This window comes from Lactuca sativa, chromosome 6 (genome assembly GCF_002870075.4).
Source record: "Lactuca sativa cultivar Salinas chromosome 6, Lsat_Salinas_v11, whole genome shotgun sequence".
Classification (NCBI taxonomy): domain Eukaryota; kingdom Viridiplantae; phylum Streptophyta; class Magnoliopsida; order Asterales; family Asteraceae; genus Lactuca; species Lactuca sativa.
The window spans coordinates 69,832,546-69,845,241 of record NC_056628.2 but is presented as its reverse complement, the minus strand read 5'-3'; positions in this window follow the sequence as shown (position 1 = coordinate 69,845,241).

Genomic DNA, 12,696 nt, shown 5'->3' with positions numbered 1-12,696 from the left:
TAAGATTGGGAATTTGTAAAACATTTAGTTATTTTTGTATATCATTATACTTATAATGGAAGGTTTTGTCCTATCCTACCCGTTCGGCTAACGACCCTCCACTAGTCAAGAGTGCGGTGGGTAAGAGTGGATACCCATTCAATTGCCATTTTATAGGCAATTTCCTTAAACACCCCTTATAGACCAGCTTCGTGAATGAGGCCTACTAACGGTAAGACTGACTGTTACTCATACATATATATAATGTTAGACTTTTAATGTTATATATAGTATAGGGTGTATTTTAATACTTTTAAAATACTATGTGGTTAAATTTAACAATTATACCTTTAATTCAATTAAATTGTAAACCTAAACTTTTATGGATTTATTAAACTTCTTTTAATTATACACCTTAATTAATTAATAAATATATAAGGTTGTGATTTGAACTTTTCAAAACAATACTAGGGTTTTAGAATTTAACATTCCTAATTAAACTTTTAATCAACTTTTAAATTCCAAAACTTGAGGGCAAGTTTTGAAACATTTCAAAACATTCGGGTTTAGAATTTAAATATACATCAAAATTAACCTATTGATTCAAAATTTAAATTCCAAAACTTGAGGGCAAGTTTTGAAACCTTTTTCAAAACATTAGGGTTTTAACTGTTTAAATTTCAAAACAACAAAACTTTTGGGTTCAAATTTAAACTATAAAACCTAAAGGGGAAAATATGAAAACTTTTCAAAGCATAAGAATCAAATAACAAATAATCTAAATTAACATTTAATCACATAATTATCCATATTTGATTTATTTAATGATTTCTTGCAAAACAGTTTACCAATTTAATCAAAATAATTAATCAATTATCACATAAGAAAACAAATATTTTATTAATTGATAAATATCTTCAATTAGATCAAGAATATAGTCAAATATATCATAAAATCGGATTTATATTGATCTAATATGATAAGGCAACTATCCTTAAGCAAAAATAGCAAGAAATCCCGGTTTTCCCTCCATCTGACCAGCCGACTCGTCGAGTCAGGCATGGACTCGTCGAGTCAGCATGGACTCAGCGAGTTCATCTATGGACTCGGCAAGTCCAACCTCCAGAAACACAAAAATCAAAATTTTCAATAATACAATGCATCAATACAATAGAAACCAGTCTAGGCTCTGATACCACTGATGGGTTTTGGTCATAAGAACATCATATGTGCTCATACAAACCCTAATGCTTGGATCTAGGTTTCTCTATTGTACATGCAAGTTATCCAAGACTATAAACCCTAGATCTAGCATATGATAAACAATATAACATATAATTAGGGTTTAGATCATACCTTGATTGTTATGTAGCAATAACAATCCCAAATCCTTCTTGTATTGACTTTAGAAAGCTTAGAGTCACAAATGTCACTCCTCTAATGGTGATGAAGAGGAGAAGAGAAGGAGGCGGCCCAAAACGTGTGGAAACCCTAAAAGAAAGCTTGTCCATGTTTTTGAGGCATAAGGGCACTATATATAGTGAGGCTATTAGGGTTATCTAACAAGGAAACCCTAATTTGGATGCTTAAGCCCTAAGCAACCCATGGACTCCTTTCCTTAAGGGCCTTGGACGATTTCTAATGGGTTTCCCCATAGAATTCATCCATCCTTATAATATAAGGCAATCCATGGCCCAATTGCAATTATCTTATAATTACAATTTCGGTCCCTTAAGTTTAATTAATCTCTTTTAGTCACAAAACTAATTACCAATTAATTATTGACTAATATTAATTAAACAATATGATTTCTCCTTTAATATATTACTCCCATAATATATTAATAAATCATATTTAATCCTTTCTCTCCATAATTCATCCTATCAAGTTGCTTTGGTGAAGGCAACCCAAAAGGACCATGCACCATCGGGTCAAGTACATACCAAAATAGTTATGGACTTAGACACTAATCCAACAAGAAGTACCAAGTATTGAACTCTACTGCTTCCTAGGTTGAAAATTGGAGGAAATCAGACCTAAATCAGGATTTGTCAGCGTCGTCTTCTTGAGGCGTGCGGTGTACATGAAGATGCCCAGGGCGCATCTTCAAGTGAAGGCCGTGCATGTTGAAATGCGTGGGAGGGGCAAGGTTTCCCAAATTTTCCTATTTTTAAGTTTTATTTCTAATTCACTAATGTTCCTAGTTAATTTTCTCAGGTTCCACAATGAACAGGAGACAACGAGACTTCATGACCGAGATTCTTATATTACGAAGGCTTCGGAATTGCTGATTAAGAAGATCAGCATACCGCAGTATCTGGACTAACATATTGCGAGTGACTTGGGTTTGATGGCACTTCTGGAGTCATTTATTATGTGTTCTCTTCATGATGAGGCAAGGCTCGTCACTTTCTCCAGTCATTTCTAGCGTCGCGTTTTGGGGTTTTGGGAGATCATCTTCATGGAGCTCATTACAAAGTTCCTTTCTACTATCTGGTTCAACTGGTAGATCAAGATTTGGTCGGATGACTTAGCCTTGTCTTTCAGGATGGGTGGAGTTGCCTGATCTTGCAGTCTGTTAGATCTTAGGCAGCGATTGGTGATATATTATGCCAATGATGTTGCTTATCCTTTCTTGGAGGCCTACTTAGATAGTTGTATTCTCTTGGAGCCGAAAGAATACAAACATTTGAGTGTCTAGGACCTCACCTTTTAGGATTACGTATCGAGGTCGACGAAGGAGAGTAGTTTCAGATCTCCTTTACATAGGTTTATGTAAGGTCACACGTTATGATCTGATGAGTCAAACACTCTACACTCTATACGCTAGTGCCAACGTTAAGATCAACATCAGCATTAGCGTCTCATGTATATCAACTTCAACATGTAGATAGTTATTCTATATAACCTTTCTATATTAGGTAATGATACATCTAGGTATAGAATAGATAGCAGATCTGATATCTTTGTTATGAAGGTCAGTTCATAGTATATAGAATAGATACAATTCCTTTAATCAAGGGATATACTTGTACGGATTACTATATATTCAACATTAGGGTGAAACCCTAATATAATCATTTTGGTGACTGTCTTTGTGACAACCCCATTTTCTTGGTGAAAACAACCCCTTTCTTGGTGAAAGATAATTTGGTGAATCCTCTATGTTATTTACTTTTTTGTTCTTTAATTACTTAGTAGTTTTGTTCTTGTTTGTTATACTTGAAGTGTATCCGGTCGACACAAACCTTTAATTGGTATCTGAGTGGGTGCTTGATGTACTTAAGTAATCCTGCCGACTTCCAATAATCGAAACTCCTTTGGTCTTAACAAGATTCCGCCTTTCGATGAACACAACTTCGCCATGTGGAAAACTAAGGCTATGTTTGTTCTTGTAACCATGGAGTATGAGATGCATAAGATTTTTGAAAAAGGTCCTCATGTTCCTATGTATCAAGCTATGGTCAACAATGCTCCTCGTTGGTCCCTTGAAGCAAAATCCAGAGACTAGTTATGATGACAATGACAAGAAACTGCTTAGTCTTGATGTGAAAGCTAGAGTAGCAATAGGAAACTCCCTTCCCTATCACGTGTATCATCTGGTACAAAACTGTGAGTCAGCCCAAGAGATGACGGATACGCTGACAGTAACTTATGAAGGCAACGTAGATGTTCAGGCTACAACCGTCAACAACCTCAATATGAGATATTAGCATTTCTTTGCTCAACAAGGTGATTCAGTTGCATCTATGCCATGGATCTGAACTTCTTGTTTGGAAATCTATAAACTAAAAAGAGACCAAAGCCCTATAAATACATCATAAAGGACTCATGCAAGGAAAGTATGTAGCCTTGGTTTCTTGAAAGGAAACAATGAAGCACATCAGCAACTCAGATGTCTCAGATCAGGGTGAAGAGAGTGGTGAGGATATCACTGATGAAGTAGTTTCCAGCGCTGCATTTATTGTCAAGCGTTATGAAGAAATCATATTAAATGGAGGTCGAATAGCTCAATTTAAGGGATGTAGTTTAGAAATGAGATTTATTTCAAAATAGGAGAACTCGGGTAATTGTTTTAGTTGTGGAAGCCCTAACCATTTTTCTAGGGACTACAAAGAGAAGAAAGAAGCTAAAAGTCCTGAGAACTATGAAGTGTTGTAAAAGAAGTTGTTGGCCCACATGAAGAAGGAAAATATCTCTATGCCAAAGGCGTTAACTGCAAAACAATAGGATCATGTAGAAGGGGTGGAAGAAGATGACACATCTGAAGATGAGGGGTTGAATGTTAAGGGTCTAATGGCTCTTGTCAATGATTCCCCTTATGGTGATCTCAACGTATGTGACATTGATACCTCTCAAGTTGTCCAAGGATCAAGTCAAAATGTAGAACATTCTTGGAACCTAGATAGTGGATGCTCTAGACACATGGCCGGTGTCAGTCCTTCTTAACAAATTTGGTGAAGATAGATGGTCCCAAGGTGGTTTTTGGTGACAACAATGAAGAAGCGGTCATGGGCGTTGAAACTTTTGAGTGCAGGGCATTCAAGCTGAAGGAGGTATTCTATGTCAAAAGCCTAAAAAGCAATCTCATCTCCATTAGTCGACTTTATGATGATGGTTATAAAGTTCTTTTCGATTGCCATAAAGGAAAGGTGCTTGATTTTGAGAACAAAACTGTGCTTACTTCTCTCAGGGACAACAACATTTATATGGTTTGATCTTACTTGTTTAGACATTGCTACTTTGTGTTTTTTTTACTTTATGCTTTGCTATTTTAATTTTTCTGAACATAAGCTGCTAGTTTTCATTTTCTATGACTTTCTTGATTCAAAAGTTCTTTTTAAATTTCTATTTTACCAAATAAGTATAAATTGTACATTATTTTTCTAACATTGCCTATACACCTTCTTCTCTATCGATAGTGACATTAACCGATTTCCTCATTTTGAAAGGATCAACGTGTCATTCCCTGAATGCATCAGTAGAGCTAGTTGAAGATGGCTTTGCATCTTTTCTTCAGCGCCAACCACTCTCTCCTTAATGTTAATGCTCACGCTGATTAACTAGTTGCATCATGTTGATGAGACCAGATATGAAAGAACTGTGCTACTAAGTGTTCTTATGGACACATTTCTCTTCCTTCTTGAATAGTTTATCTCTGTTGAAATGGAATGAAGTGAAGTTAGGTAACAGAGCACAACTATTTTCCAACTCCCCTCAAAAATTCATAGGCGTCTTCAACAAGACAATGGTCCCACCTATTCTTCCTTCAAGGATCACAATGAGTGGAACCTTCGAGTCTTGTCTTGGTGACTCTCATAACTTGAAGGTTACAAAGATTGGATCCTCTTAACTTGTTGTTTACAAAGATTGGTTCATATTCTTCTCTTGTTCTTGATGAACATGAGTCTTGGAATCAATCTGCAAAACCTCAACGATTAAAGGCATTCGCTCTTTTTGTTTATTATGAATTATGTTTTTGTTTGATGTGGTTGATCTTGTATGCTCTCTTTTATAGATAGCGTCGCGGAGTAGATATCTTAGAAAATGGAAGTTCATTTATGGCCATTCAATCCAAAAATTTGATGGATCACATCTTTATCATGCTTCTGAAAAAGCTATAAAATATCGCTTTTAGAATATTTCCTTGTTTGACCAACTATTTTTTTCTATATTCTTATATTCTGTATATTTTTATTTTGTACAATTTACAAAAAAAAAGGATTTGACGGTGGTAATTCATAAGGCAAGTATGTAACTTTTGACAAATCATCGTCCTTAGAAGCATGTGATGTTGTATGTGAGTAAATCTCTCTAAGTAGCTCATCAGCGAGACCATCTGTTGAGAAAATTCAGTCATCCCCTCACGCCAATTGCCTAAGTGAGATTGTCTGGTCCAAATATAAAATGATAGAAAGTCTTGGTTGTTTATTCTTAGTTAACTATTTTACCTGACTCTATACCTGGAACCATGCTTGTCATATGCATCAAGTCTCATGTTCTGCTAAAACATTAAGCAAAGGTTTATTCATGTCCTTGGCCTCATAGTTTGATATATGACATGGTACCATAATGAATTGACGGTAAATCTTTGATTCTTTACTGCAGCTAACTCTATAATGCAAGGATTGAACCATTTCTTGCTGATGGGTTATTATTGTTGATGATTCATGATGATTCCAACTCATCATGACTGAAGCAATCCATTCTCTCCTTACTTTCTTTTTTAAAGCTTTATGATTCAGCTTAATGTACCATACGCTGATGAGAGATTGAAAAATCTATGCCGCTGGTTAAGCTAAAACACCACAACTTATCACATGCATCAATCCATTCTCTCCATATATTCTTCTTTAGAACTTTATGATTTAGCATATGCAACAAAACGCTAATGAGAATTCAAAATTTATGTAATGATGGGTATATCATTGTTTGTGATTTATTACACACACCTACCCATTCTTTCCCAACAGTTCTTCTATTAAGAAGTTAATGATTCACTATATTAGCCATAAACTGATAAAACTTTGACACTCTTTGCCAATGGGTACATTTCGTACCAGAATATATTACACACATCATACCACTCTTCACTTTTTCTTCTAATAAAAGTGATTAATAAGTAAGCGTATGAAACCACACACTGATGAAAACTCACAATATTATGTTAGTGAATGGTAGTTCAAGCCCACACTATCAGCAAACATCAAAACTTACTGATTTACAAGTTACGATTTTGGTACACCGAATGCTTCTGATAATGACAATTTTTGTTAATGCTATATCTCACTAATGAAATTTCCTTATCTCAACGGTAACTTTTTATATGACAATTAAAAGGTCTGTCAATAACTTGAGATACGATATTTTATTGCATGGATCTCTTTAATCATGTTTACGTAAAAGGGAAGAAACTTTTTGGTATAAATTGTTAATTCTCCATCCTAGGTCACTTTTAAGAGCTATTCAAACAATTGGCTTTCTCTCTCGAAAAAGGCTCTCTCAACCTTCATCTTCCTCAAAGCTCTCACCATTTCAAAGCCTCTCTACGAGTTTTCCTCTAATGTTGATGTTATCAAAGGTCTGCATGCCCCTAATTCTTCCATCATCATTCAAGCAGACAATGTGGCATTCTCTGATGAAATCCCAAACCATTTCGTGAACTTAGGAGTTGAATATTTTGTTGATTATCTAAAACGTTCCCCTCTTCGATATGCCTTCTGCGACTTCCCAAATCCATTATACCCTAAACAAGTATGTGAGTTCTACTATTCATGCTCTGTTAATTTTGATGCTTAAACCATTACTAGAACCATCGAAGATGGTCAATATAGGGTTACTATTGATGTGGAATCTTTTCGAACTACTCTTCATCTTCCTCGATTAGAAAATTACTCTAAAGCTCCCTCAGAAGAAAAGTGCAAGTCCGTTTGTGAAAGGTTAGGGTATAATTTTAATCTTCAGGGCACCACTCATGATCCATACAAAAACACTCTTCGTCAGTGTTTTGGTGTAGGATGAAAGTACTTAACAGGGGTTATTGGAAAGTGCCCTGGACACAAGATTGGGAGCTTGGATCAACTAAATCTCTTTGAGCAAAGGATTTTGTTTTCTATTATGTACAACACAAGATTGGGTTTTCCTCAACTTTTTCTTCATCAGGTGATTGATTACATCACTAGGAACAAGAAGCCAGTGTATGTTACATATCCCCGTTGGCTTAGATTAATCTTGGCTTGTGATGAAGGCTATTCTGAAAATCATGGGATCTCCATTCCCATTCCTTACCTCTCTTCAAAGATCATCAACACTGCTCCTATTGAAGATGATTTGCAAATTGCTGTAAGGATGCAAAATTGGATTGACAAACCATATGTGGTTGAATCCTCTGACTAGGAAAAAGAGGATGATGAGGATGATAGTTAAGAAGGCGCTGATGAAAATGCTGATAGTGATGAAGAAGAACCAGCCACTAATAAGGGAGATGAATTTGTTCAGGAAATAAACTCTCCTCCAAGGATGAAAAGGCACATTCGATTCTCATCTACTTCTTCATCCACTCCCTTTGCAGATGATGTTGTGCAATGTGGATCAACTCCACCTCTAGTGTTAACTGTTGATCCTCAAATCCAAGATGAGATCTTTGCAAGACTAACATTTCCTTCTCCTCAAGCTGAGAATGTTCCTCCTATGCCAACACCTATTCAGACTACTACAGTTTATCACGGGGAATCAAGCTCCAACTTTGAAACAATTTTACTCTCCCAACTTTCTCTACTAGTGAAAATAACTCAGTAGCTGGGAGAAATATTATATAAAGTTGAACAGGATTTGGATGATATGAAGAGATTTATGGCTTTGGGTGATGATGATACTGATGATATGGTTATTGGATATACTCCTCCAAATTCTCTAGGTGATAATCCTCTGCCACTCTCATCATCAAGTTTACATCCACCATCTACAAATCTCCTTCTACCGTTTATTTCTCCTCCTCAAACTGATGATTTCAAAAAAGGAGGAGAATAGTCAAGAGGGATATGCTAACCAACTCCAAATGGTGGTGATTGCACCAACTCCATCTCATCCTGAGATGTCTGAAATTGGAAGGGTTGAAGCTGGACTTCAAAAGGAAATTCTTGTTGTTGGCATTCCAAACACTGATGCAACAATTGACGATCAACCCATTCTTGACACTGGTGATCAATCAGAAACCGGTGACTATGAAGGGTTTCTTGATCTAGGATTCATGCCACCGGTTTGTGTTCATTTTGTTCCTTTGAATGTTGTCTACCATGATTCATACTTCACAGTGGAGATTCCTCAGGGAACTAATAGTGACATTGAGTCTGATAATGATCAATTCAATCCTCAAAATAGGAAGGCTTCCTTCTTAGGGGGAGATCATGATGCTAAAGCTGGAAGTTCTTCAACAGATGGTGATCCTTCTTCACCTCCCCCTTCCAAGAAAAGCAAGATCATTTTTTATTTGAATATTTTAGCTGGAATATGGGGTATAACTGTTGATGAAGTAAGAGAAATCATGATAGAGAATAATGCGGCTATTCGAGAAAAGAACTAAGCTAGAAAAGGAGACAGTCTTTCTGCCAAACTTGCTCAAGTTGTTGCTTCCGCTAAAGAAAGTGTTGAAGCTCAAAGCATTAATGATCAGGTCAAAAAAAATCAACTCTTTAATAATATTATAGATAAACAACACAAGGTTTTAGAGCTGAACGACATGATCAGTTGAAAGAGGTTTAGAGATGTTCTAACTCGAAGAACAAAGCCAGATCCCATTATCAGGGTGAGATGCACCAACCAAGGAACGAGTCTCTAAAGCTTCACTTGATTAGGAAGAAAACTAAGTATGAGTACACTGAGGTTGTATTCGCTCGTGAGCTAATCAAATTTGGCTACAGCGAGTGGATACAAACTCAAGAAATTATCGAAAAAAAACAAAGGTATTCATGCTCAGGAGGTGAAGTTGTCAATTCAACAACTACTTAACAAAGTCAAGAAGCTAAATCTTGTGCCGTCGACTGGTCCCTCTAGACCACCCACAGGAAGAACAGGAACACCCAAACAGTCCAAGAATACTAAGTTTCTTCTTCCTTATGGTACTCGGTACAACAACAACAAACTTCCAGTGGGCGATGAACCAGTTCAGTACATGTTCATTCGAGAGCAAGAGCATGGCATTTTCTATCTTGACAATCAAAATCAGATGTGCTTTCAACACACTGATGATCTTCCTGCTACTCCCACTGAACATTTGTTTCATCTTTGCATGGAAGGACTCAGCCATTTTGAATTGGAAAGAGGATATCATGTGTTGATCTCTCTGGAGCTTAGTAAAAGATTGGAAGAACTTCAAATTGATGAATTCAAATGGATTAAGCCTGAGATCCTGAAAGAAGCTGACAAATTCAACAATGGTTCTTCTGATGACTCTAAAGAAGATTAGTTTTGACATCATCGGATAAGGGAGATTTTAAGGTCACACCTTATGATCTGATGAGTCAAACACTCTACACTCTATATGACAGCGCCAGCAAGATCAACATCAGCGTCAGCCTCTCATGTTTATCAACTTCATCATGTAGATAATTATTATATTTAACCTTTGTATATTAGGTAATGATACAGATACGTATAGAATAGATAGCAGATCTGATATCTTTGTTATGAAGATCGGTTCATAGTATATATTAGATACATTTCCTTTAATCAAGGGATATACTGTATAGATTAGTATATATTCAACATTAGGGTGAAACCCTAATATAATCATCTTGGTGGCTGTCTTTGTGACAACCCCGTTTTCTTGGTGAAAACAACCCCTTTCTTGATGAAAGACAATTTGGTGAATCCTCTGTGTTTTTTACCTTTCTGTTCCTTAATTTCTTAGTAATTTCTTCTTGTTTTTTATACTTAAAGAGTAACCGGTCAACACAAACCTTCAATTTATGCACCGCTTGATTACCTCTACCATTCACCATCAAGAGGAGCACGATAAGGTTCCTTCAGGCGATCTTTTTCCTATGTGGTGCTTCCTTCACACCGATGTTCACCTCCACATCCCTTACACCATTGGCTCCTTTCTTTCCTCTATTCTAGCTCTAGGCTCTCAGCCATAGAGTAAGATCTGTGGTGGCCATTTCATCTTCCGCTTGGCTCAGCCATAGAGCAAGATCTCTTTAAATCTACTTAGTGAAAGTGTTTCCTCACAATCATTTTCATGAACTGGAGAGAAACCTTATGTCACTTAGATTTTATGGCGTATGCGTTCCTATCCATGTGAATTTGTCAAACCATAATCACAAGACTAGGTTTCTGACAAATCCGAACTCATATGGACTGAACTTGTTCAATCTTAATTTCTTGCCTTTTGGTAGCACAAGGGCCTGCCATTGCTTCCAAATTACTGAGCAGCCCACCCACAAAGATGAATGTACTCTCACCGACCAAGGTGCTTTGCCTTATGCATACAAATAAGAACTCATAGAGCTTCACATGCATAGTAAACTTAACTGGAATGGGCTCAGAAACAATAATATGTGAACACGATAGGGTACAAACCTTAAGTCGTGTGCTAGTTATAAACAATAGGTTTATTCTTGATTAGTTCTTGAAACTATTCAAGATCATTAAGGCTCCCGCTGACCTCTTGACGTATAAGATTCTCTTGTCAAGAAACATTCCTTGACAAATAAATATTCAAGAGTTAGTACGGGTTCTTATCGAGATAAACACTTCATACAATTGGTCTTAGTTTGTTTTATCCACAACATCAAAACTACCAATCTCAAATGTGCAAGAGTAACAGAACATTTTTCTACTCCACATTTCATGATGTGTTATAAACCTACTTAGGATATGTCACTCAAGACACAATCACAGAGTATAACTCTAAGACTCGATTTTGGAATGAAATATGACTCATCCTTTCGATTTTAACCATTCCATAATCATTAGGTTGATCATAAAACACGATACTAAAGTACTCTCCTTTCCTTTCAGATTGGAGAAACTTTTATCTTTATGCCTAATTTGATTCTTCTTATTCGTTCTGCTATACTATGAATCTTTTCAAGGTATCAGAATTATACTTAATCTTGTAAGCATAACCATATTTATTGAGCTTTCAGTAAATCATGACGAACAGACTTTATCGTCCTTTGTGGTGGATCTAACCAGTTCACATCAATGTGTACTAGATCCTTGTATCTTTCACTTGACTTACATACTTATGTAAACAAGGAATTAGTCCCAATTTTCCAAGTACCAAGTTTTTCATACATCACATGATTCAAATCATATGATTCCAATTTTCTTTCCAATTGAACCTTGGGCGATGAGAATATTTCCTTACTTAGAAAATTACGACACTACCACAATCGATATGACTAAGAATCAAGCCATTTTCAACATTTCTATTAATAGAAACATACAAACAACAATTTTCACAAATGTCATTGCAAGGAAACATAAATAAGATAAAATCAAAAATTCTTTTATTTATTTATAAAATGCAGAAAACTTGTCCTTATAATGCAAATTCAAATGAAAACTATGTTACTAAATATTCCTAAGCAATCTATCATAACTCCTAGGCAGCAGCTCAAACATCTGATCATCGAACCATGCGATCGAAATACATTTCTTTGCGACCAAATTCAGGTCACTTTTCCTTTAAGTTTCCTTTCCTTTCTTCGATCCTACAAAACATCAAAATACAATCTTATCACATCATGTATTAAGAATCTATGAATAGGAACTTAATAGAGTTAGATAGCGGACTTACCTGAAGTAGAACCATACAATTTGATTTTACCCTCTCTTTGATTTCTCAGGTAGTCAGGGCAGCTTTGCTTCCAATGTCCCTTTAAATGGCAGTAGAAACAAGTGGACTCTTGGGCATTCTCACATGAAACTATCTTAAAACTGGTTTTTCTCTTATGGTCAAATATTTTGACCATGGCCAATTCCTTTCCCTTAGGAGAAGGAATCATTTCGTGGATGTCTATGTCATTGCCTATGTCCATGGCAATTTGGGATTTAGATCTTCCAATCAAATTCGCTTAACCAGTGCACCAAATCATTGTTGATTCAGCATCAATTAGCAAATATGTTAGATCAATAAGGGTCACGTCGTGATCTGTCAAATATTAGTCTTTAACAAACTAACCATATGAATCAAGAAGTGATTGAAGAACC